This window comes from Humulus lupulus, chromosome X, assembly GCF_963169125.1.
Source record: "Humulus lupulus chromosome X, drHumLupu1.1, whole genome shotgun sequence".
NCBI classification, from domain to species: Eukaryota; Viridiplantae; Streptophyta; class Magnoliopsida; order Rosales; family Cannabaceae; genus Humulus; species Humulus lupulus.
Window position 1 is genome coordinate 55,638,191 of NC_084802.1, and position 27,933 is coordinate 55,666,123.

Consider the following 27,933-nt stretch of genomic DNA (forward strand, 5'->3'; position numbering starts at 1 on the left):
TAACTTAGGAAGCTTGAGGAATAGTTAGGAACACCCAGGATATTCTCAGACCTTTCCCCCCAGCTCACTCTCTCATTTCCCTCTCTCTCACTCCCATTGTTGAGGTTTGGAAATTTTAAGAGAAAAACACTAATTTCTTTGAACTTTGGGGCAAGGATTTGCTGGGGTTTGAATCTCAATTGAAGCTGGAAGCTTCTAGACTTAAGGGGAGTAGTTGGGTGCAATTCAACCAAGCTTTTATAGCTAAGGCTCAGGATTAGGGATCGTACTTGGGATCGCCTGGTGCTGTCCGCTCGGGACTCAAGGTAAGAAAATTGTCTGTGCCTGTAGAGATATATTGTGCTTAGTGCTATGTGTAATTGTTTGTAACTATTACATCATACATGTGTTTGTGATGAAGTTGCAATGGCTGGGATCAGCAAAAGTCAGGATCGGGGGTGGCAAAGGCCGAGGGCAGCAAAGGCCGAGGGTGGCAAAGGCCGAGGGCGGCAAAGGTGGGAGCAGCAAAGGTCAGGAGAGGCAAAGGCAGGGATCGACATTAAGCATGCTGAATGCAGGTTGCCAGGGCAAGAACCTCTAAGGGTGTCATACACACCTACTCGGTTAAGGCCGTGAACTTGGTGCCTAGTAACACACCCTGATTGACGTAGGTCGCTGTTGTGAATTTTGAAAGAAACTTGTAGATTGTTTGTTGTGTTTTATTAGTTATGCATTTGTTGAAATAAATTATTATATGTTGTGTTGTGAAGTTTTCTTGCTCGGCCTCACCTCACGGGTGCTTTATGGTGCAGGTAAGGGCAAGGAAAAGATCGGTCAACCAAGAGTTGGAGAGCATGGAGCGGTGCGTACATGTTTGGTCTACCTGGCCGCCACGATTGGGGATAATTTTGAGGTATGTACAATAACTGTTTGATTTTGTTGCCTAGATCGACTGTACACTAACTTTTGAGTGTAAATATGTTTTAAAACAATATTTTGGGATCCCAATGTAACACTTTTATTATTTAAATGAATGTCCAAACTTTTATACCGAATTCTTAAGGAAATGAGTCTTTACTTTAATTAATCAAACTTTTGGTCTAATACCTCGATTAGCGAGTTAATTGCACATTTTAATATCACATGGTAACGACTCTAGGGTAGTAGGGCGTTACACAAAACTTGCAATTTGGGCCCAATTGTTTAAAATAAAATGTAGTATCTTTTATGTAGTTTTTTTTAAAAAAAAAGAAAAAGATATAGTCCCATTGTAGCATAATAAAAACATAAGTCATAAAATAAAAGTTCATAAACATTCTTGGCATTTTTCTAAATCGTTTAATCGCTTATGGACGTCCGACGACATACATCCTTAGACGTTGGACCTCCCCACATGCTTAGCTGGGTTTTGAGTTCTTTTAACTCTACAAGTGCCATTTAGTAGGGAGTTTTGGATATTGGTGTTGTTTCTGGTGCAAGTTCGATCACAAATTTGATTTCTCTGTCCGAGGGTAAACCAAGGAAGTCATCGAGAAATACCTCTGGGAACTCACAAACAATGTGCACATTCTCTAGTTTTAGGTCGGTCTCTCTAGACTTATCCACCACATTAGCCAAGTATGTTAAACACCCATGTTGCATCATGTTCCATGCTTCTTGCTCAAACAAATTGGGTGTGTGAAATCCCGTCACTTCTCCCTTAAAAGGAATCCCCTTCCTCAGGTCTGAACTGTATTGTCTTTCTCCAACAGTCTATTGTTGCTCCATATTTGGCTAACCAGTCCATGCCAAGTATAGCATCATAATCTGTTATGTCTAGTATGCTGGGCACTCTCTGTCCTCAACTACTATGGAAGTTGACTGTAACCACCTAGATTACGAAATAATGTCTCCTGATGGTAATATTGTACTAAAACTACACTCAGAGTTTACAAGACAATCCCAGTTTATCAATTACATTTATAGCAACATAAGATTGAGTCGCTTCAAAATCAATAAGACTCTACATATCATACCAAAAATAGGGAGCTGACCTGTGACAACAGTATTATAGTTGGCTTCTTCCTTTTGAGTCAAAGCAAAGATTTTGGCTGTCACTAGATTGCCTTGCCCTGCTCCTGCTCTCCACTGTGGGCAATCCTTCTTCAGATGGCCTGCCTGATCGTACTTGTAACACTTGTTGGTGCTTGCTCGACAGTCCCTTAGATGTTGGCACGGGCGATTGGGACAGGTAGGGTACTCAACCTTGCGATTTTGCTTATTTTCACGATTATGACCATTGTTGTGATGGTTATGGTGATTATGGTTGTTGCCATTCAGGACCAGGGGTCTAGGCCTCTTGTCATTGCCACTGCTTTGCCCTTCATGGGTCTTCCTCTTATTGTTCTCTTAGGAGGCCTTGTTTCCACTGGCCTCCCTCCTTGCAACACTTTCATTCCATATGCGATCCTCTAAGTACTCCGAATCAGAAGCCTTATCCAAAATCTTAGCGTCACTATCCACCTCAGCACTGGTCATCTTTACATCCCTAGCAATCATGGGCTTTAGTCCTCTCAAAAACCTTTGGACTCTCAAGGCCTTAATCGGTACTATCTCAGGAGAAAACCTTGCTACCCTATAAAACTTTTGAGCATACTCGATGATAGAAAGGTCCCTAAACCAAATTCACAAATTCATCCCCCGATGTTGCTAGTACAATTGCTCTATAATACCTTTTGCTAAACACTTGAATAAAATCTACCCAGGTCATAGTGTTTAGGTCACTTGTCTGCTTCACCACATCCAACCATATCCTTGCATCCATTTTGAGAGGATGAGCAACACATGAAACCCTCTGATGGTCATTCAGCTCCATGTGGTCAAAGAAAGCCTCCACTGACTTCAAATAATCTTCGGCCACCATAGGTGTAACGCCCCAACTCCAGGGACCGTTCTGGTGCACATTGCAAATAGTGCTAAACTCGCTAATCGAGTCATTTGGCCATAAATGTGTAACTAATTATGATTAGCGATTTAGGGATTAAAAATTTCGGTTAAGATATAACATCTCACTAGAACGTTTACTGTATACATTGGGATCCCAAAAATATAATTTAAAGGTTTATTACAACAAAATATTTACAACCAACCGATCTAAGCGGCAAAACAGGGTTCAGCCCTGGTTCCTTTCCTTCAAACCTCAGCCGTGGCGGTTGAGAAGCTGCATATGTACACATCGTCACCTAAGCTCTCCAACTCAAGGATGGTCCAGCTTTCTTTTGCCTTTACCTGCACCACATAGCACCCGTGAGCCGAAGCCAAGCAAGAAAACTCATATGCTCATAAACAGTCATATCATGATATCAAATCATATATGGCATGCTTAGCAAACATAACTTTATTTAAGCATGCAAATGAGTTCAAACAATGCTGGGGTATCTAGGATAAGAATTCCTGCCCTTCTGTTTGGATGACTATCAAGTCAATCCTAATCAAATAAGTGTTTCAACACTTGAGGTTCTGGTAAACCATACCGAGTGACCAACAAGCAAGTCACTACGGGGCTTAGCACCCAAAGCCATGTATATGATGATCAAAATGATCATACAGAGCTTATAGCTCTGAACAGATGAGTGAATATCACTTTGAGGTTCTAGAAAACCATACTGAGTGATTGACAAGCAAGTCACTAATTTAAACAGAAGAGTGGCTGCTGGCTAAGCCACTAGCCTTAAACAGATAAGAGACTGATGGGTAAGTCTCCAACTTAACAGATGAGTGACTGGTGGGTAAGTCACACAAGCGCTTATAGTATTCATCGAACTTGAGGTCGGTCCGGCATTAACGCTCTTCTGAGTCATTTAATGCAGATGTCGATTAGATCTAATCTTTATTGGCATGCGTTGAACATGCTAAGGCCGTCCTGACTTATGAGTCAGCACTGCGTGACCAGTGCCCAGTACCACTGCTGAACTTGACTAATGAGTCACAGCTTCACAGTTGATACTAACACCTTCGCCAATTTTGACTAATGAGTCAGTGCCATGCACAAGTAAGCAATGCTACCAAGCATATGTCATATGTCGAATATTAAAACGTAGGGCATTCAACATGCTTACTTAACAATTGCTAGCACAACTATGATCATGCACAAACACAGAGACTCAAGCTCTGATCAATCTGATAGTCAATATTCATGGCATGCCCTAATCACATGTTTCTCGTGCATCACATGCATCACACTTAATCATCCAGCACACCTCAATAATAACCATATTCAAATAAGCAAGATTGCTAAGCATTCAATATGCTATCAATGTTTACATTTAAACATCCAACATGCATCAAGAATAACCATGCATGTCACATATGGGGTGCAGTTTTCTTACCTTTGGTCCAAGCACAGGTTACCAATAAACGAGCCACAAGCACGATCCCGATTCCAAGCCTCTAGTGATAACCTAGTCACAACCACAAATGGTGATCTAATGAGTTCAAGTTCTAAAATCAATCCCAGAACCAAGACCTAGCCTCCGAGACATCAAACCCCACCAATCCGTGTAGTGGGAATGATCCCGAGGCCTAAGGTTTGAGTTCCCATGACTAAAAACCCATTTTGGTCACTTTTCCTCTTTTGAGTCGCGGCCCCAACTATTAGATCCGCAACCCCACTCAAGTCAGGCCCAAAATCCTCTCTGACAGCAATTAGAGCCTCAGCTCTACCCAATAGAGTCGCAACTCAAATAGCTCTTCAGCACCAAACCACTAGCCTCTTCAAGCTTGAGCCACAGCGCCCAAGAACAAAGCCATGTCTCAACCTCGAACCCAGCCAAAGAAACTCCATTTCTTCATCTAAAACCCTTTCATAAACATATCCAAACATCTCCAAACTCAAAAATCAAAGTTCTCAAACATCCCCATGATCCAAAACCAACAAAGCCCAAGTCTCAAATCACCCAAAAACACATCAAAACACAAAATCCAATTCAAGCTTAAAATCTTTAAAATCTTAGAACTTAAAACTTGAATTACCTCCGATTGAGTTGTTTCCAACTAAATCCTCTGGCTAATAAGCTTCCAATCTTCCCTGGGATCGCTATGCCTCAATCCTCACTTGAATCCGAGTCCTCGAACTCAAGTTACCTTCGAAAATGCGATCGGGAGACGAAAGTGGAACTTAGAAGGAGAGAGAACGTACAGAACGTTCTTTTTATTTCTTTAAAAGGTTACTTCAAGCTTAAGTAGCCTCAACCAAATCCTAATGCTCGGGGTCTTGAAAAAATTCTCGGGGACAAAATAGTCAAAACCTCCAGAATTTCCCCCTGATCTTACTAACTCCCAATTTATCACCAAATATTAATTCCCATTACCCAATAACCCGATAATGCTCTAAAATACCCCTTGACTCACTCCGAGTCAAGAATAAATCCCGTTGTGACTTTCCCACTAGCTTACCTCCTAGGATCGTCTTGTACTGGGTACCCCTGGCATAACCAAATAATAATAAAGCACCACACACATATCACATATATGCCAAATATGCCCGAAATGGCCAAAATATGAAAATCACCCAATTACTCAGAAATGAGTTCACATGCATATTTAATACACCTAACACATGCATATTATCATTTAATAACATAATAAATCAATTATGGCCCTCCCGGCCTACTAATCAAGGTCCTAAACCTTATTAGGAAATTTGGGGCATTACAACTATCCCCTCCTTACAGATTTCGTCCTTGAAATTTATCTGAACTGCCTGGAATATCAATTCCGTACAACTGATTCCAGTTTCCCAGGTCACTCCCTCGACCTCACTGTTTCTGTAACATTACCTTAACTCAAGGTACACTTTGTTCCTCAGAATCTTATTCTTTCTGTCCCATAACTGGACTGGCTATTCCTTACAGGATAACTTAGCCTCAAATCCCCAGATTCTCAGAACCCAACTCATGAGTTTTTTTAACCCATGTCCTGAGCATGGAAATACATAACACACTGGGTACAATTGACAGTGCTAAATATAAGGTCGATCCAAAATCAACCTAACCAGTCCTATCCAAGATCAAACTGTTATACAACTCTAGGGCTCAACTTGCCCTTAACTCCTCATCCCTATCCATGGTGATACATTTTAAGGAAGATATAATCTTCCATCTGGAACTCTATGTTTTTGCTTTCCAATTCAGTTACACTTTTCCCTTTATTCTGAGAAGTGAGCATCGAAGCTCTAACCTCTAATAGTCTCAATGGTCCATTGAGCCTCTCATGATCCAGATATAACACCTCACCCATCTCATTCCAATGAATGGGTGACGAACACACTCTAACAGTTACCAAATAGTCTCAATGGTTAACTTGAGTTTAGCGAGAATGAAGCTTGGATGCTCACTTCTCAGAATAAAGGGAAAAATGTTACTGAATTGGAAAGCAGGAACGTAGAGTTCCAGATAGAAGATTATATCTTCCTTAAAAAGTATCACCATGGATAGGGATGAGGAGTCAAGGGCAAGTTGAGCCCTAGAGTTGTATAACAATTTGATCCTGGATAGGACTGGTTAGGTTGATTTTGGATCGACCTTATATTTAGCACTGTCAGTTGTACCCAGTGTGTTATGTATTTCCATGCTGAGGACATGGGTTAAAAGAAACTCGTGAGCTGAGTTATGAGAATCTGGGAACTAAAGGTAAGTTATCCTATAAGGAATAACCAGTTTAGATATGAGACTGAAAGAATAAGGTTATGAGGAACAAAGTTATACCTTGGGTTAAGGTATGTTACAGACACAGTGAGGTCGAAGGAATGACCTGGGAAACTGGAATCAGTTTGCGGAATTGATATTCCGGCTGTTCAAATAAATTTCGTGGACGAAATTTCTGTAAGGAGGGATAGTTGTAATGCCCCAAATTTCCTAATAAGATTTAGGACCTTGATTAGGAGGCCGGGAGGGCCATAATTGATTTATTATGTTATTAAATGATAATATGCATGTTTAGGTGTATTAAATATGCATGTGAACGCATTTCTGAGTAATTGGGTGATTTTCATATTTTGGCCATTTCAAGCATATTTGGCATATATGTGATATGTGTGTGGTACTTTATTATTGTTCGGTTATGCTAGGGTTACTCAGCACAAGACGATCCTAGGAGGTAAGCTAGTGGGAAAGTGTAACGCCCCAACTCCTGGGACCGTTACGGTGTGCCTTGTAAATAGTGCTAAACTCGCTAATCGAGTCATTTGGCCAAAATTGTGATCTAAGTATGGTTAGCGGTTTAGGGATTAAACATTTTGGTTAAGATATAACGTTTCACTAGAACGTTTAACATATACATTGGGATCCCGAAAATACAATTCAGAGTTTATTACAGAAAATATTTACAACAGGCCGTTCTAAGCGGCAAAACAGGGTTCAACCCTAGTTCCACTTTAAACCTCGGTTGTGACGGACGAGCAGCTGCATATGTACACGTCATCACCTAAGCCCTCCAACTCAAGGATGGTCTAGCTTTCTCTTGCCTTTACCTGCACCACATAGCACCTGTGAGCCGAAGCCCAGCAAGAAAACATAATGCTTTTCATAAATATTATCAAATGATTATCATTATAACCACACTGAACATAAAGCTTTCAAACCAATGGGTGCACATCACATGATTCTAGCGGGAGAGTGGCTGTTAAGTAAGCCACCAGCCTCCAAGCTCTGTTTTGTAGCGGGAGAGTGGCTGTTAAGTAAGCCACCAGCCTCCAAGCTCTGTTTTCTAGCAAGAGAGTGGCTGATAGGTAAGCCACTGGCCTTCAGGCTCTGTTTTCTAGCAAGAGAGTGGCTGATAGGTAAGCCACTGGCCTTCAGGCTCTGTTTTCTAGCAAGAGAGTGGCTGATAGGTAAGCCACTGGCCTTCAAGCTCTGTTTATTCATCGACCCTCAGGGTCGGTCAGGCATTAATGCTCCTTGAGTCATTCAATGCTAGTAATCGATTAGATCTAATCTCTGTTGGCTTGCGTGATTCACGCTAAGGCCATTCTGACAAGTAAGTCAGCGCTTCCTGACCTGTGTCCAGTAACACTGCCGAGCCTGACAAATAAGTCACAGTCTCATAGCTGATACTAACACTTTTGTCGATTCTGTATTCAGTCCATACACAAGTAAGCAATGCTATCAATGTGTATCATATGCCAATTATCCAAGAATAGGGCATTCAGCATGCTTACTAAACAGTTTCTAGCACAGTCATGATCATGCATAAACTCAGAGACTCAAGCTCTGACCAATCTCATATTCATCGTTCATGGCATGCCCTATCACATGTTTCTCGTGCATTACATGCATCACACTTAATCATCCAGCACGCCTCAATAATAATCATATGCAAATGGACAAGATTTGCCAAGCATTCATTATGCTAACAATGTTTACATTTAATCACCCAACATGCACCATTCATAGCCATGCATGTCATACTCAATAGCCAATCAACATGCATCATAATAGCCATGCATGTCATGCTCAATAATCAATCAACATGCATCCATAATAGCCATGCATGTCACATATACACAGGGTGCAGTTTTCTTACCTCAGATTCGAGCTAGTACAATATAAGAACGATCCTTGAGAACGATCAACCTTTAAGCCCTTAGCGATCACCTAATCATAACCAAGTATGAAACACCATCAATAACATGATAATAAAAGGTTTCACACCAATATCTAGCCCCCAAGAGATCAATCCAAACTAATCCAAGTAGTAGGGACACTCCCGAGGCCCATAACTAAGTTCCCGGGGTCAAAACGAGCAAACGGGGCGAAAACAGGGCAAGGGTTGCGGCCCTAGCACCTTGGGTCGCGGCCCCCAGGGTTCTCTGAGGCAAGGGCCGCGGCACCCAGCAAGCACAAATTCCTGACACCTGCTTCATCGAACTAGGGCCGCGGCGCACAAGAACAGGGCCGCGGCCCCCAACCCTGGGCCATTCCTAAACGCGTTTTAAACACTCCAAATCTTCCAAAAACATTCCCAAACATTCCCCAATCATCAAATCAAAGTTCCCAAACTCCCCAATACTCCAAAACCCTCAAAATCCAAAGCTCAAACCGACCAAAAACTCAACAATTAACAAAGTCCAATTCTAAGCTTCAAAACTTTAAAAACTTAAAACTTCAAACTTAGATTACCTTCGATTGGGTTATTTCTCATCAAATCCTCCGGTTAAGAAGCTTCTAATCTTTCCTTGGATCGCTACGCCTCGACCCTCGCTTGATTCCGACTCCTAGAACTCAAGATTTCCTCAAAAAGGCTCAAACGGTAAACCGGACTGTTTTGAGAGAGAACGAGAAGTTTCTAACGTATGTTCTTATCTGTCAAGCTACTTCAAGCTTAAGTAACCTCAAATAAAACCTAGTGCTCGGGGTCCTGAAAACACCCCCGGGGACACTATAGTCAAAACTTCCAGAATTTCACCCTGATCTCAAATATTCCCAATCTATCACCAAATAACATTTCTATTACCCCAAAATTGACCTCGTTATGATAAAACCGCTAACTCATTATATATGACCGTCTCATGCCGCATAGCTCGAATATATCTCCATAATAATGAAATCTCATTCACATATTACAATACGCACCCAATAGGCCAAATTACCAAAATGTCCTTATCATTTTAAATATTCCCATACGCATGCATTTATCATCATATAATAATATAGTTCACATTAACATGCATATATTAATTTTATAACATATTAAATCAATTATGGCCCTCCCGGCCTCCTAATCAAGGTCCTAAACCTTATTAGGAAATTTGGGGCATTACAGAAAGTCACAGCGGGATTTATTCTTGACTCGGAGTGAGTCAAGGGGTATTTAGAGCATTACCGGGTTATTGGGTAATGGGAATAAATATTTGGTGATAAGTTGGGAGTTAGTAAGATCAGGGAGAAATTATGGAGGTTTTGACTATTTTGTCCGTGGGGGTGTTTTCGGGACCCCGAGCGTTAGGATTTGGTTGAGGCTACTAAAGCTTGAAGTAACCTTTTAAAGAAATAAAAAGAACGTTCTGTATGTTCTCTCTCCCTCTAAGTTCCACTTTCGTTTCCCGATCGCATTTTCGAAGGTAACTTGAGTTCTAGGACTCGAATTCAAGCGAGGATCAAGGCATAGTGATCCTAGGGAAGATTAGAAGTTTATTAGCCGAAGGATTTAGTTGGGAACAACTCAATCAAATGGGTAATTCAAGTTTTCAATTTTCTCTGATACCAAATTGTAATGCCCCAACTCCAGGGACCGTTACGATGCACATTGCAAACAGTACTAAACTCGCTAATCGAGTCATTTGGCCATAAACGTGTAACTAAGTATGATTAGCGATTTAGGGATTAAAATTTTTGGTTAAGATAAAACGTTTCACTAGAACGTTTACTGTATATATTGGGATCCCAAAAATATAATTTAAAGGTCTATTACAAGAAAATATTTACAACCAGCCGATCTAAGCGGCAAAACAGGGTTTAACCCTAGTTCCTCTCCTTCAAACCTCGGCCGTGGCAGTCGAGCAGCTGCATATGTACACGTCGTCACCTAAGCTCTCCAACTCAAGGATGGCTCGACTTTTGTTTGCCTTCACCTGCACCACATAGAACCCGTGAGCCGAAGCCCTGCAAGAAAACTCATATGCTCATGAACAATCATATCATGATATCAAATCATATCTGGCATGCCTAGCACACATAAATTTATTTAAGCATGCAAATAAGTTCAAACAATGCTGGGGTATCCAGGATAAGAAATCCTCCCCTTCTGATTGGATGACTATCAAGTCAATCCTAATCAGATGAGTGTTTCAACACTTGAGGTTCTAGAAAACCATACTGGGTGGCTGACAAGCAAGTCACTAATTTAAACAGAAGAGTGGCTGCTAGGTAAGCCACTAGCCTTAAACAGAAGAGTGGCTGCTAGGTAAGCCACTAGCCTTTAACAGAAGAGTGGCTGCTAGGTAAGCCACTAGCCTTAACAGATGAGTGACTGATAGGTAAGTCACACAAACGCTTATAATATTCATCGAAATTGAGGTCGGTCTGGCATTAATGCTCTTTGAGTCATCCAATGCAGATTGTCGATTAGATATAATCTTTATTGGCTTGCGTTGAACACGGTAAAGCTGTCCTAACTTATGAGTCAGCTCCGTGTGACCAGTGCCCAGTACCACTGCCGAACCTGACTAATGAGTCACAACCTTACAGTTGATACTAACACCTTTGCCAATTCTGACTAATGAGTCAGTACCATGCACGAGTAAGCATTGCTACCAAACATATGACATACACTACAAGAAAAAATGCTTTTAATAACACCAAAAATATGTTATCAAAACATACAATAACACTTTTTGATGTGTTAAGACCGACTATGTTATCGTAGGTCAGGGTACTTTACATAACACTTTATCATTGTTATACAGATGTGTTATTATACTGTCAACGATAACACACTTTCTGTGTTATTTTAATAAATAGATAAGTGTTTAATTATATTATTTATAGTCGATTATATAACACATTTCAATACTTATAAATTTGTGTTATACTACACTTTAGTATAACACATTATTTGTGTTGTATAATGAAGTTTGCATAACAAAATTCTTTACATAAAAAGTGTTATTGTAATAGATATTATAACACAATTTTCGTATTATTTTAATATTTAGATAAGTTTAAATTCTCATTATATAACACTAATTTATTCTATTATATTTTAATTTTTTTTATATAATTAAAATTAGCTTTCTAATATATACTAGCATTATCAAATGAACTTGATTTTCAAATAACAAAAAGTAAAAACATTCAACGTTGTATTAACAATCCACAAATTAGTTTAAAACATTCAACACTGTCATCAACAACAAAATGTTATTTAAGTATTCAAGTAGTCTTAAATATTCAACATATTGAAAAGTTACTACTTTCAGCACAAAATATTCTACAGCTGCCCAACACAAAGCCTTCAAAATTAAGTATCCTTTTCTCCTCCAATTGATGGAGAAAGAGACATTTTTCTCCTGCAATAGCAGATAAAAGGTAAGGTATATGCTTAAAAAAATTAAATAATATGAATCAAATAATAAAACTGTATACAATATAAGACCTAAGCAAGCAATACCAAGTGAACATACTTCAAAATTCAAAATACTGCTATCACACAGTGAATAGATACATATTATAGTAAACAAACATTAACATTTTCAGGTTAAAGGGGCCTCAATTTCACCCTAAAGACATCTCTGGTTCAGGTGCTTAATTACTAAGACAGCATGTTAAAAGTTTGGGAGATTTGAGTTACAAAAGCATTTAGAATGATACTATTATTTCTCGGGTAGATCCATCGAATCTCATATCTCATTTAAATGAGAGGTGTAATAGAATATGGAGCTCAAACAGGTACTAAACTCTAGACCTTAAGTTATTTGGGCACTAACAGGTAATTACAAAACAGTGATACATATTCACAGTCAATAACGCTGATATAGTACAGTGTAGTGTTTACAAATGTACAAAAATTACTGTAGAATCCTCAACCCAATGCAAAGAAATAAAGAAACTTACACACATTCTGCTGGCCAAGTTCCTTCAGATAGGGATGATAAGAGGCGAATAAGTTCCACAGTGCTGAAGGGAAATTCACCTTCTAGGTTATAAAGAAGACACCGAATAGGATCATCAACAAAACTTTCTCTGTCCCAAAACTGACTGCAAAGTGATTCCTGAAAAATTTAAAGCAATAAATCCAATCAAAAAACTACGAAGGAAAAGAAAAATGTCAACTTTAATAGAACCACCAATGAAAAATCATCAAAATAATCAATAAATGACCCTGAAAGACAATCATTATGTAGCCAAACATCTCCCCGATAATTAAATACTGTAACAGTATAGTGCAGGGAGGAAAAGAAAAAGGCAAATTGAAATGCATACCATTAGAACATTGCTTTCTTCTTTTCCCGGAAGTGATGAAATCAGACAAAGAAACACTGCCCATGTTAGAATTAGTGGGCCTACTTCCTTAGTTTCAAAAGCATTAAAACTTGACACTATTGCATCCATCTCTTGGACATCAATTAAGGAAAAATGAGAAGAAACCTGCCTGAAGAATAGTGCAAGTGTTTTACAATAACGAAAGGCAAGGTAAAAAGAATAGTGCAAGTGTTTTACAATAATAAGAAAAACAAGAAGAATTAGTCTGACCCTTCTGTTACATAGAGGATGATATTGAAAGTGATTGAACCCTTTAATATCCTGCCAACCAACAAAACGAACCAGAAAAAAGAACAAACACAAATAAGAAATAATGCCAAAAATAGAAACAAATCACAAACTTTAATGAATGATAGAAACAGTAGTCAAAAGAACACCACAATATACATGGTTCTACAAGAAAATAATATAATATCAAGATCCTTTAAAGAAACTTCAAGGCAACACAAAGACAGATGAAGTGAACCAGCAACAAATTTTCAGTAGTCCATATAATATATTCAAGAATTTCATTCTCTGCATTTCATGAAATCACCACAAGCATTTAAAGCATTGGCTCCCAAGAAGCTTCTCATACACCTGAAGCAAATACCCATTTAAACTCAAACCAGTAATCAAGAATCAAGCATACAAAACAGAGAGCTTGTGCTAGTAACAGGAAAATAAAACGCAGCCAATTTATACAGAAAGAAAGCACTTTAAAAGCATGAAGAGTCCATATAAATAAGGATATGATGTTCCTATACAAGGTGAACATCTTTCATCCAATAATTCCTTCAAGCTTTTATCTTGAGATAATGTTACAACTAAGAAGGTATCAAGTGTACAAAAAAAGTGTAATGTGTTGTATAATAATGCAGAACTTATAATGAACTACCATGTTTCCTTACACCTATTACCAAACTACAAACTTTGATTACTTATTTCAAATAAAAATACTCACACAAATGATAGCTTACTTATAATATAATCCACATATATCTAAAAGTCATAATACATATGTAAGTATTCAAAAATAAATTAAACTTAATAACCAATATGAAATTATTCTTCTTCATTGATATAGTCATATTTCCTGCTTAAAATATAGAACTCAACTTTCTACCAATTAACACAAATTTAATTGCATTCACCATGTCTGAATATATTCTGAGAAAAAAATACTAGAGATATGTTCGAACATAGCAAAAAAGCAGAAAATGAAGAAGAGGAGAAAAATAAAGCAAGAAATAAAAATAGAAATGTAATACGTGATATGTACTAAAAACCCATTAGTAAAAAAATAAAAATCTTCAAATATATATATACTAAAATAGGGAGACAAATTACTTTACTAGTTCATATAACCACCAAAAATGTCTTCTTCTTTCAATTTAGTTTTACTCCTTTCCCACTTCGCAAGTAACCATAGAAAAATCATTATTGGATACATATATAATATATGTATATAAATATTCATACATATAATTTTATATAAGCCAAAGTGAAAACCAAAAATTGATTTCATTTCAATTAAAAATAAAGCAAACTCAGTTTTTGACAGCTATTGTCATCTCAAAAAATGAGGACCTCAAAGTTCAAACACATACCATGTATTGAAACTCAAAGAAATCAGAGAAGCATGTGGCCCCCGTATCTCATCATTGTCATTTTTTATCTGGGTAGAGGCCAAAATAACATTAAAATACAGAAGAAGAAAAAACAGAATCCATTTAACAAAATAATGATTAGACACAGAAAAAAACCATTAAATCCCACAGCCCCATCTAACCCAATAGAACAACTTATGAACTTTTCTATTGCAGTGAATCCCATCACCTCTGTTGAAGCCCATCCGTGCCAAGTCTGTTGCTTTCAATAAGCCCTTAGTCCTTGGTACTTGTGGGGCTTTAAAAAGTAAAAAATCTGCAATCACCAACACTCAATGCTAGAAAATGAAATGAAATGCAGCACAACATTATGAAAGCTGTTGTCGTACCTCTTACAAGTGGACTGCCAACACAATGTCAGGAGACAGGGCGATCGGGAAAGTAACCTGCAAGAAAAATGGAAAGATAACATAGATTTAGAATGACCAAAAAACAAATATACCAGTCCTTTTGAGCAACATTTATCTAAAACACCTACTAGAGAATCAAAGGCCGTCATTTAGTTCAATGATCCACAACACCTGAACAGAAGAAAAGATTGAAAAATTATTAATCAATGCTTCTAGTTGTGGCAAGAATTGTACCCTTTCAAGTCTCACAAACCTATATGTGAATCATCATTCATGCAGGATGCAGCCTTTGCATAAATTCACCATCCAAACAAACATATCATATAGTAAAGTCTCTACTAGTAGCAACCAAACATGTGTGCACCATACTAAGAGAACCACAAATGCAATTTGAATTGTTCAAAAATTAGCATGGTTCAACAATCAGAAGGCTAGCTACTTACTGTGGTATTCATAATTATACCTATAATCAGGTGTATCAATATAGTGTAAATCACTGCTCCATTGATAGTGAAATCAAAACAGACAAAGTGTTTCTTGAACAATAAAATGCATAAATAAGCATGTCTAATCTATATGTGTCTAGGCGAGTACCCATGTGTGTCTTGGGCACTCACGAGGGTCGGGGATGGGTCTCACCAGGCGAGACCCTTGGTGCCTAGGCGGGTGCTGACACGGGACGGTTGCATACGCACGGTGGGCAGCCTCACATAGCGAGGCACTAGAAGTCTCGGCAGGCGCGCGCACATGATGGGCAGCCTCGCATAGCGAGGCCCTAGGGGTCTCGACAGGCGTGCACACACGATGGGCAGCCTCGCATAGCGAGGCACTTGGGTCCTTGGCAGACGTGCGCGCATGGTGGGCAGCCTCGCATAGCGAGGCACTTGGGTCTTTATTGGAACCTTCGTTAAGGCCTCCTTTGAGACATGGGTCTCGTGTGGGGCAAGACTTCAGGTTGCTTGGTTTGCCCGAGGCTAATGAGGGTAACCCTCACTTTTTCTCTTGAGAGTTGACTATGGCTCTGGTCAATTTTTGGCATTCACATATATATATCATATGTTGTGTGGCCAAATAGTGAAACAAAAGCAAAACATCCTCAACACAAGAGAAATTAAACAATTAAAAGGATTTTCTTAGAAAATATGAAACCAAGCAATTATACATTCTGATATAACTTATTCCCAAATCCAAAAAAACAAATTAGTTAAAAAAGAAGAAAAAAGAACTAACCTTTGAAGACCTTCGCATTCTTCAGATCAATAGTATAACAGACCTCATCGATCCATCCTCTTTAGCAATGTCATTTATACATCAACAAAACCAAAAAATCTTACTTAAACATTTTGGTACTCACATGTTAGTGTACTTACATTACACATATAAACACAAAAATTAGATCAAATTCAAACATGGCAGTAGACAATAGTACAATAAAAACCATAGATGTAGTATACAAATCCCAATTAGCAGCAATACAAGAACTACAAAAACACATCGATATACAAAACAACAAAATACATTTTCTTTGCTATACTTGAATGCTACTTTATTTTACTCTGTTTTTTATGCTTTGGATTCAAAGTATATCTGCTGTGAAAATCATGAAATAAGACAAAGAAAATTATTACAAGTTTTCTTTGCTATACTTGAATGCTACTTTATTTTACTCTATTTTTTATGCTTTGGATTCAAAGTATATCTGCTGTGAAAATCATGAAATAAAACAAAGTAAAACATTATCTTTGGAGTAGAATTAATATAATTTGCCTTTAGTCCACCACAAAGTTTTGCAGTAGCCTTAAATTTGACAACTTTGTTACCCTATTTCTCCAAAGAGGAATTGTAGAATTGAAGTAAAATCTACCAGAAAAACCACAAAGAATTAGTTGTGAGAGAGATTCTACAAATTACATCAACCTAAAGGGAGTCCTGTACCTTGGAATCTTCTAGGGATGGGATTATGATACCAGGCATATTCATTGGAACTGGATTAAGCTGAAACCAATTACAAAAGGATCCATATAGAACACAACACCCAATGCACTTAAGTTTTTGGCTGTTTCAAGAGCTTATTTGATTGTGGAAATTCCAAGCACAAATCAAATTGAATAGATACAAATTAAAAGATTTCCTTGGACAAGATCACTATTGAAGTAACTTGAGTATTGGCATTCACCCACATACATATCATTGGAAACTGTTGTGTCATTGTTTAACACATGAGCAGCCAAAACTAGTGTGTACATTGTATCATTCTCAGTTCCAGCTGAATAAAAACAGATAACATTAGATTACTAGCAAGTGTAGTTGATGAAACAGTTGGCTACATGCAAGTCGCAATAACATGCATCATTAGGCCTAGTTATACAAACAGTCATTTGCTATCCTTTAAAAGGAGCATTACAAGTATATGCCTTGAAAAGAAGAAAATGAAAGTTGATTTTAATAACATGAATCATTCATCATGTGCTATGGTTATTTATATTTCAACTTTCTAAAAGAGGTTTAGGTAAACCTGCTCAAAGAATTTATTATGCCCTTAATGTGGATTATTTACCACCGTGAAACTAGTTCTGAAATTGGTCGCCAATACCTAGAATTAATATGTAAAATTAGTAATATGTGGTTTTCAAACAATCCACTTTCATTTCCCATGATTAAGGGTAGTCATGACTATAAAACTTTTGGCAATTGTCCAGATAGAAGAACTAGTCCTTACTCAATTCTATCTCATTACACTCCAGCTTGTAATTAGGTATACTCAAATTTATGTGTTCTCCCTTGCTGATATATTTAGAAGCATAACTTTTTATTATCATAACCTTTATTTATACATCTGAACTCTAGAATTCTCACATAAAATTATATCGTAATATCCATATATAGAATTGATTGTTTCTTTCCTTCTTGTCTAATCTAGATAGTTTTCTTTGAAGCCAGTTAGTGATTACTAAACCTAAGAGGATATATCTTAAACTCAAACCATGTTAACTTCCAATTTTCACCAACATCATAAAGTACATACACGAAGCAAGAAACTAAATTGTCAAGTAACAATCCTAAATGATATATTAAAAAGAAATAAAATAAGCATTTGCAAAGGAAAACTTACGTGCAAGACCAACTCCTTGAATAGTAACATTGTTGACAAGGACTATAGAGTTACTATAGATCCTATCACGAGAAGCAACACCCACTGTGAAGATCCATGGACTAAATGAAGACACACTCTTTGGGGATGGTCCAGTGTTTCCCGCTGCTTGTACAACGAATATGCCAGCCTTCACAGCTGATAAGAGTGCCATGTCTATTGGATTAAAAAATGTTGCAATACCAGGAGGACGCCTGTTTGGAGTGATTGATAAGCTTATTATGTCTACCCCATCCTGAGCAGCCTGAGAATAAACTTAATAAAGTTTAAAATAAGGTATGGGCGTAACTTCAACCATCTGAGCTAAAGATCCACAATTAAAACAAACAAACCAAAAAAAAAAAAAAAAGACAAATTATATCATATAAACTGTCCTATTGTCTAGCACATGTCACACAATTAGTTCTGTAAATGTTGCAGATAAAATAAATAATAAAAAAGCAATTTTATATACTTGGTCTATTGCAGCAACAACATCTGCAGCAAAGCCTCCGAAGCTCTTGTACAATGCCTTGTAAACGACAACACTGAGAAAGACACACATTAGTTAATACAGAATATCTTGCCCGAAATATTTAAAGAAAAATACAGAATGCATTAGAATATCTAAAAAGATCTAGATAATTACTGTGAACGAGGAGCCATCCCACTTGCATTTCCAAAGCAATGCCCTGATACCACAACTGGAACCTATGGTTTCCTGCAGCAACAGAAGTCGTGTGCCTGTACATTATATCAAGATCAATCAGCTGACTCTTGAAGAGTTAAAGAGGCAATAGGGGAAAGAAAAATTACTATAGATTTTTTCCTAAAATCATCTAAAATATTTGTGTATTTTATATACATATATTGTAACGCCCTACTTCCTTAGAGCCATTACCAAGTGATTTTTAAGATGAAACAATGTGCAAAGAACTCGCTAACCGAGGATTTTAAAATAAAAGTGTGACTAAGCAAAAGTTAAGGCTGTAATCTTTAAAAATGCGTTGTGTCATTGAAAACTTCTAGTATTTAACCTTTGGGATCCCAAAATAAGGTTTGAAAACTATTTACAACTTAAAATAAGTTTACAGTCGATTAATTATTAAAATCACAGATTATTACAGCCATTTCTCAAATAAACCCCCAACCAAAGCAGTCGGGCAGGCCGAACATGTACGCGTCGCTTCATGCTCTCCGTACTCATGGCTGGTCGACTCAATCTTTGCCCTTACCTGCAACACAGAGCACCCATGAGCCGAAGCCCAGAAAGAAAACTCATGCAGTTCATAACATATGCAAATTATACAGTTAATCATATCAGATAGTCCACAAATAAACGGGTCAACCAATAGACTTAAGCGACCGGCCATGCTGCCCCAGAAGCCTTACCAAAGCCTGGGGTCTCGGTCCTTACCGTAAGGATATCTCATATATCCATGGGGTCCCACCCTGACTACAAGCACTTCTCGTGCTAAGTGGTACTTCCGGCCCCACTGCCGTTCTCGGCCTTTCGCCGTTCTCGGCTCCATTGCCGTTCTCAGCTCCTCACCGTTTCATTCAACTATAATCACAGATAGTCTAACTCAAATAACATTTGAACATATATCAATACAATCAAGTCTGCACCCTAACATGTAATGCAATATAGGGCCATGCCCTGCAATCACACTATGGGCCCATGCCCTGTCCTATGGGTGCTATAGTTTTCTTACCTGTTGTAAATGTGGAAATTCCTCCCTTATGAATCCTATTCACAAGTGAAGCTCTATACTACGAGACATCCTAAAAGCTACTCATTGTCCGCACAAGGGGATGAGGACGTCACATGATGGTGAGGGAATTGAGCTAAGAGGGCCACCCTCGTTATGTGAGGGCCCTCGGCCGCTTGCCAATCTGAACGTCACCCTCGCTATGCGAGGGTCCCGGGTTGGCCATCTGCGTGCGCCCCGTTCCATCAAGCATCGAGCCTCGCCTGCACTTAGGAGAAGAAAGCCAGCCTCACTATGCGAGATACCCTCGCTATGCGAGGATGAAGGCCTTGTTGTGGCGTCCGTGCCCCGAGCCTCGCCACGCCTGCACTCGGGAGAAGAAGGTCAACCCCGCTACGCGAGACACCCTCGCTATGCAACGGTGAGGCCTTGTTGTGGCGTCCGTGCTCTAAGCCTCGCCACGCCTGCACCCGGGGGGAAGAGGGGCAGCCTCGCTATGCGAGGGTCCTGCCCTGTTGCGCCGCCCGTGTCTTCAGCCTCGATTTCACGTGACCTGCGTAGACCAGCCTCGGCTCCTAGCGTATCGGCCACACATGACGCATACAGGATGAAGCCTCCTTGGCATTAGCATGAGGGGTACTTAGAGACACTTAGTGGGAATGCCAAGCAAGCATTGGGTACCAAACGTGTATTGATGAGGACAACCGGGTACAAGACACGCGTACTGACACGGGGCGTACGGTTGTGGAGAGAACAAAGGTACGGCCCCGTGACCTGCATCTGAGGAGTAGTGGCGGTACGGACCTGTACGAAGAGTAGTGGTACCACTTGGCCACCCCCAACCATACGCCAGAGCCGACAGTACTATGTCCTAGGCCACGACTCTGGCATCATCAGGGTATACACCACTACGCCCTGAGCCACTACACTATCAGAGTACCTGTGTACGACCCTGTCGTCTGGGACTTGTCTGTATCCAGGGCCAATAGAGCCCCCCTATAAATAGGCCCCAACCCCTCAGGTTAAGGGGTTGAAAAACTGAGTGTATGAGGGGACATTTTAGAAATACATGATCTTTGTTCCATTGTTGCTATGTTTTTTTTCTATTGATTGAAGTTCTTTCCTCTTGATTCTAAGCTACCCTTACTATAAAAATCTTAGTTTTCTAACCTTTAATCGTTGACGAGATTTCATCGTCAACATTTTGGCGCCGTCTGTGGGAACGTAAGCACCAAGCTACTGTTCTACCATTACTTCAGGCAAGAAGAAATGCCAAGACGTTCGAAGCGACTCAGGGAGCCACGAGAGGTGGAGGTCCACCTAAACAGAGTCCAGCTGAAGGCCTCCATGAAGGATCTATCTCCACCCCGAGACGTGGAGCCCCCAAGGGACCCTGAGGTTCACGAGAATGACAGGGAGGCCTCGTCACCGGCCATCTCGTCCGGTGATAATCCTCCAAGGACAATTACCGCACCACCAGGGAATGCCAACGAGTTCCCTCCTCCCAAACCACCGCAGGTACTGAACTCCGGCCGGCAGGATCCGGGTCCATTCCGTGAGCTCGAGTTCTAAATCTCGTTTCTATGAAGAGGAGATTCGTGAGCTGCATCGTAAAAACCAAAGACTGGAGACCACCGTGGAGAACATGTAGGAGGTGCTGAATGGCCTGTTGCAAGGTAAGTCGAACATGACCCTGCCCAAGAGGAAAGACAAGGGTCAGGAAACCACTGTCCCGGTAAACGACGGGAGGACCAGACACTCCACCAATAACACCCCAGGGAGAAGCCACATGAGCATCCCGGACCATCGAGGCCACCTCAGGGGCCAAGGCAAGGGAACAATGTTGGCTCTCACAACGACATCGAGGTCACCTCAAAGAGGACGCCCTCAGGTCTACGAGAAGAGCTCAACAAGGGAGGGGCAGACAAGAGAACTACACCTCCTACTATCCCCCGAGACGACAAAGGAAAGGAAGATGTCAACCCCTCCATGTTGAGAGACTCCCTGAAGGAGAGGAGGCAAGGCCTCGATACAGAGACGAGGAGCCTGCGAAGCAAGATTGTCATCGCACCCGGAGGAAAAACCATCGAGGATGAGTTCGATCATGAATCGCCCTTCACTAAAGAGATTCAAGCCATTCGACTCCCAGCCAACTTCAAGGAGCTGCATATGACCCCTTATGAGGGGAGCAGAGACCCCAAGTACCATCTGGACGCATTCAATGACTTGATGAAGTTAAGAGGGATCAGCAGCGGGGATAGATGCCACTGTTTCGTGGTCACATTGAAAGGACTTGCGTACAAATGGTTCAAAAGACTTCTCCCAGGATCCATCAGGTCTTGGCAGCAACTTTCGGATGAGTTTCTCCGACAGCATCACGCCGTGCGTGATTCTACAATGCAGGCACCAGCCTCGCCAATGTAAAACAAGGAGAAAATGAAAGTCTGAAGGGTTACATCCACAGGTTTAACATGGAGGCAGACAAAGTGGGGAGCTTGACCCGCAGGGAATTAAAAATGGCCATCACAGCCGGAGTGCGTCCGGGAAGCAAATTGTGGGATAACATGCTTAAGAGGGAAGTCACTGACCTAGATGACTTCTACGAGAGGGCGCAAAAGTATATTCGCGTGGAGGATGGCCATGCAAACTTAAAGGCAGGAAACAACGAGTCCCATGTAAAGTCCCCAGCCAATGAGGGGTCGAATAGAGCACACAAGTGCATACGTGTGGAAGAGGGCCATAACGACTCGCATGTTGAAGAAAGCGAAACTTCCTCCAGTCACCCTACTGCTAATACGTCTGAAGAGTCAATATAGAAGGGGACGTCATGCTAGAAGGGTCGCTGGCGAAGTTTAAAATTGGACGAGGACCATCTAGACATATAAGTCCCGACATGAGGGGAGATCACCTCAAAAATTGCAAAAAGGGTCTCAAAGTAGACGCTCGCAAAAAGGGTCTCAACGTAGACATTCGCAAAAAGGGTCTCAAAGTAGACGCTTGCAAAAAGGGTCTCAAAGTAAACGCTCGCAAAAAGGGTCTCAACGTAGACGTTCGCAAAAAGGGTCTCAAAGTAGACGCTTGCAAAAAGGGTCTCAACATAGACTCTCGCAAAAAAGGGTCTCAAAGTAGACGCTTGTAAAAAGGTTCTCAAAGAAAACGCTTGCAAAAAGGGTCTCAAACAAGACGCTTGCTAAAATAGTACTATGCCTAATGAGGAGAGGGACGCTTCTCGCAAAAAAAATAATAAAAAGCACGCGCAAAGAATATAAAAGGACCTCAACAGCCCAACGGGTTAACGTGTCCTTACAAGTATAATCAAGGTGCACCAGAAAGATTATCGCCATCAGATCAGAGAAAAATATGTAATCCACGAATAGCAGTAATAAGAGGGACTTACCAGAGCCCCTTAAGTTTGATAAAAAAAAAAGAAAAGAGGAGAAAAAGAGAAGAAGTGGCTTCAAGCCTTGGGGGTATTCATAGGGAAAGTCAATGCTCCCTAGCCATTGGATCTATCTCCCTATGAATGGAGGAGATCAAGAGTATGGGTAACCTTGGGATCTGCGATTGAGGATGATTGGTCCTTATGCAATCTTAGGAATTTTCATGGATCCCCCAAGTGTTATGTGGCTGTTGTGTTTCTTTGGATACTATAAAGAAACACAACTCCAAGCCTCACTTCGTATTTCTTCGAGCGACGTTGTGAAACTTTCCAAGGCTAAGTCCCCCAAGGTTGGCCGTACATGTCAGGCAAGAGAAATAGAAAGAGTCTACAAACACACTTAAAAGTGTACTTATAGACTCGGGGGGAAGTGTAAATGTGGAAATTCCTCCCTTATGAATCCTATTCACAAGTGAAGCTCTATACTACGAGACATCCTAAAAGCTACTCATTGTCCGCACATTGGGATGAGGACGTCACATGATGGTGAGAGAATTGAGCTAAGAGGGCCACCCTCATTATGCGAGGGCCCTCGGCCGCTTGCCAATTTGAACGTCACCCTCGCTATGCGAGGGTCCCGGGTTGGCCATCTTCGTGCGCCCCGTTCCATCAGGCATCGAGCCTCGCCTGCACTTAGGAGAAGAAAGCCAGCCTCGCTATGCGAGGATGGAGGCCTTGTTGTGGCGTCCGTGCCCCGAGCTTCGCCACGCCTGCACTCGGGAGAAGAAGGCCAACCCCGCTACGCGAGACACCCTCGCTATGCGAGGGTGAGGCCTTGTTGTGGCGTCCGTGCTCTAAGCCTCGCCACGCCTGCACCCGGGGGGAAGAGGGACAGCCTCGCTATGCGAGGGTGCTTCCCTGTTGCGCCGCCCGTGTCTTCAGCCTCGATTTCACATGACCTGCGTAGACCAGCCTCGGCTCCTAGCGTATCGGCCACACATGACGCATACAGGATGAAGCCTCCTTGGCATTAGCATGAGGGGTACTTAGAGACACTTAGTGGGAATGCCAAGCCAGCATTGGGTACCAAACGTGTATTGATGAGGACAACCGGGTACAAGACACGCGTACTGACACGGGGCGTACGGTTGTGGAGAGAACAAAGGTACGACCCCGTTACCTGCATCTGAGGAGTAGTGGCGGTACGGATCTGTACGAAGAGTAGTGGTACCACTTGGCCACCCCCAACCATACGCCAGAGCCGACAGTACTATGTCCTAGGCCACGACTCTGGCATCATCAGGGTATACACCACTACGCCCTGAGCCACTACACTATCAGAGTACCTGTGTACGACCCTGTCGTCTGGGACTTGTCTGTATCCAGGGCCAATAGAGCCCCCCTATAAATAGGCCCCAACCCCTCAGGTTAAGGGGTTGAAAAACTGAGTGTATGAGGGGACATTTTAGAAATACATGATCTTTGTTCCATTGTTGCTCTGTTTTTTTTCTATTGATTGAAGTTCTTTCCTCTTGATTCTAAGCTACCCTTACTATAAAAATCTTAGTTTTCTAACCTTTAATCGTTGACGAGATTTCACCGTCAACACTTGTCAATTTGATAGCTTTCAACACTTGACTCCTTGAGCACGATCCCACTCGAGCCTTAGCGCACACCTAAGCACAAACATAGGTCAAAGTCAACACCAAACCTCGAGTCCAAAACCTCGCCTCGGGACTAATCCCGAGCCCCCCGGGAAGTCCTAGATCCACAAAACAAGGTGGTGGAGTCGAACCCCGAACCCTAGGTCAAAATCCCTCACAAATAGCCCAAAAACCCCTTTCTGGGCACAGGGTAGTGCTACAGCGCTCAAAAGAGAGCGCTATAGCGCTACAAGCAGAATCAGCACCACCCCAGAAACAGGGCCTAGCGCTACAGCGCCCAAAGACTAGCGCTGTAGCGCTAGTTGCAGGCAGGCAACACCAGTTTTCTTTTTCTGCGATTTCTTTGAGCCGATCTCATCCCAAACTTCCCCAAATCCTTACCAAACTCAAAATCAAGCTTATAAACACTCTCCACTCATCCAAAGCATCCCCAAATCTCAAAACCCAAGCTCTTGGATCCCAAATCTCAAGATTCACCATAGATGAACCCTAAACCCAGAAATTTAGTCAAACATCAAGTTAAAGGCTTAGAATTCATACCGTTGATGCAATTTCGACCTTGATTCATTTCCTAGACCTCCTTAGCTTGCTCTTCCTCAAAGCTTGCCCAGAAATTCCCTAAAGTTCCCATCAACTCAGCTCAAAACACAGCTCAAACCAGCCAAACCCTTAAAACTGAAATTTCTAAAAACTTACCTCAAAAGTTGATGTGTTCTTGCTAGTCCTTGCCAAATCTTCAAGTATAACCTTAAGATCCTTGATGCCCAGCCTATCCTAGCTCCCCACTGAGCTTTGCTCCAAGAAAAATGGAGAGAAATGGTGCAAGAATGCACAAACCGCCCCTTTTGGAAAACCCTCTGTTTTTCTCTCTTTTCTTTTCCTTCCTTTTTCTTTCTTTTCCACAGCCATATCACTCTCTCTATAAATCCCACTAAGTATAAAAAGCCCCAATATACTAATCTCTAAGAAGCCAATTGACCAAAATGCCCTTCCTATTGATTCTAAACCCTTTTGTCCACGTAGGGCCATTTTAGTCATTTTACTCAATTCCCGCTAATCCTCAAGTGTCTCTAATATTTTCCCGCTTGCTTCCCAATACCTGATAAATCACCAAATATGTATTCCTCATTATCAAAATTAACCTCAGTATATTCTCTAAATTCCTGTTTATACCCCCAGGCTCGCCCCGGGCCAGGTATAAATTCCCGCCATGACTTTCCGCTAATTTGCTCTCTGGGATCGTCTCGAGTCACAAATCACAGATACATCCACTTACCACTGTGGTCTCAACAATCATCACATAACAATATAGTTATGTCCAAAATGGCCAAAATTACAATTATGCCCTTCTAACACAATCAGGGCCTACATGCATACTAATACACATAGTCATGCATCTCAAATAGTCAAATAGTCATATAACATGCTTTAAATCATAATCATGCATTATACTCATTGAAATTAAACATAAATCCCATCATGCCCTCCTGGCATGCTAATCAAGGCCCTTAAGCCTTATTAGCGAATTTGGGTCATTACATATATTTACCTTTCTCTTCGAGTATGTCATTTCAAGATTTATATAATTATACTTTACATTCAAATGAATCTATTGGCAGTGTTTGTGCTTTATCTAAAAGAAATATGAATGACCAAACAACTGTGTATCAATATCTAAATGTTTTCGTATTATCTAAATGGAGACTTGGTGTGGTGCATGCCCAACTTGGGAAACAGAAAAAAGACAATAATATAGCAACAATAACAATATCAATTATACTACTAATAATGAAAAAATTTAGTTTCCGTTTAAGTAATAAAAACAACATGTGGCCAAGCACAGAGCCAGCTCATTGGCAGTTTTTTTTCTTTCCTTTTTAAAATTTTCTTTTAATAGCTAAAAATATGACAAAGCTCCAATGAAAATTTGAAAATATAAAAGCACCCCCATGAGCTAAATTCAAAGGTCATCTCTGTAAACGATAGACAAATTGAGAGATTTGGGAATGTGAAAAGTGATTTCTGTATTGAATAAATAATTACAGAAACAAGAGAGTTTATATACAATAATTAAGCTTGACAAAAATAACTCTAACAAACTCTATAACTAACGCTAGTATCAGTGACAATTAGCTGTAACTAACTAACAGTCAGCATAACTAGCTATTGCTTAACAGACTATCTTTTGCCCGAGTCTAAAGCATTAACACACTATACTTATCAACTAGATCTTCTGACGCCCCTAAGAGAGCCTCTATGTAGCTTCTTTGGCCCGTAGAAAATTTATTACAATACATACCTATAATACAGATATCAATTCAACCGAACAGCAATGTTTTCTTTTTCTTTCTCTAGAAAATTGATAAATGTACACGTTAAATTTCACAAATTTTGACTGCAACCTAGATTCAAAACTCATGATAGGAAAAAGAAGAGGCAGTAATGCTACAATTATGAAGCAGAGACAAAATAGGGTCAAAGGCAGAAAAGTTAAGTACTATATATTAAGAAAAGCCACATAAACTCACGTTCCATGGCCATCGCCATCAAATGGTGAAGCATAGTCCTGAGATGCATTGAAGATTCCTCTGGTTATAGCTGATGCTACAAAATGATGAACCCCAACAAGCTTCCTATTGCATGAACCTGATGGAAAATCTGGAGTAACTTTACAAATGCCTGAAAAATGGTGAGGAATTGGATATTGACCATCAATGGTGTCATCTGCAAAACTTGGGTGATTTGGATCAATGCCAGTATCAATAAACCCAATTACAATTCCTTCTCTGGCGAATTCATATCCACCTTGTTGGGCCCAAGCCCCTTGTGGCAAACCCAAAAACTGAGGAGTATGGGTAGTTGCTGTTCTAACGGAGAAATCCATAACCACATTAGCCACTTCTCTTCTCCTTGAAAGCTTATCTGCCTTTTTTAACACATGATGCAGACAAATCAAACATTCTTATATGACCAATATGTTTTAAGTTATACACCACATACCAAAATCTGTGAATCTCCTCTTGCGAAGGTGAAGAAACTCGGCATATTTCTGAG

At 40.4% G+C, this 27,933-nt stretch overlaps 1 pseudogene; it reads right to left on the reverse strand.

Moving 5' to 3' along the window:
• Positions 1–12,562: 12,562 nt before the first annotated feature.
• Positions 12,563–27,924, reverse strand: LOC133805843 (subtilisin-like protease SBT2.2; annotated as a pseudogene).
• Positions 27,925–27,933: the final 9 nt, after the last annotated feature.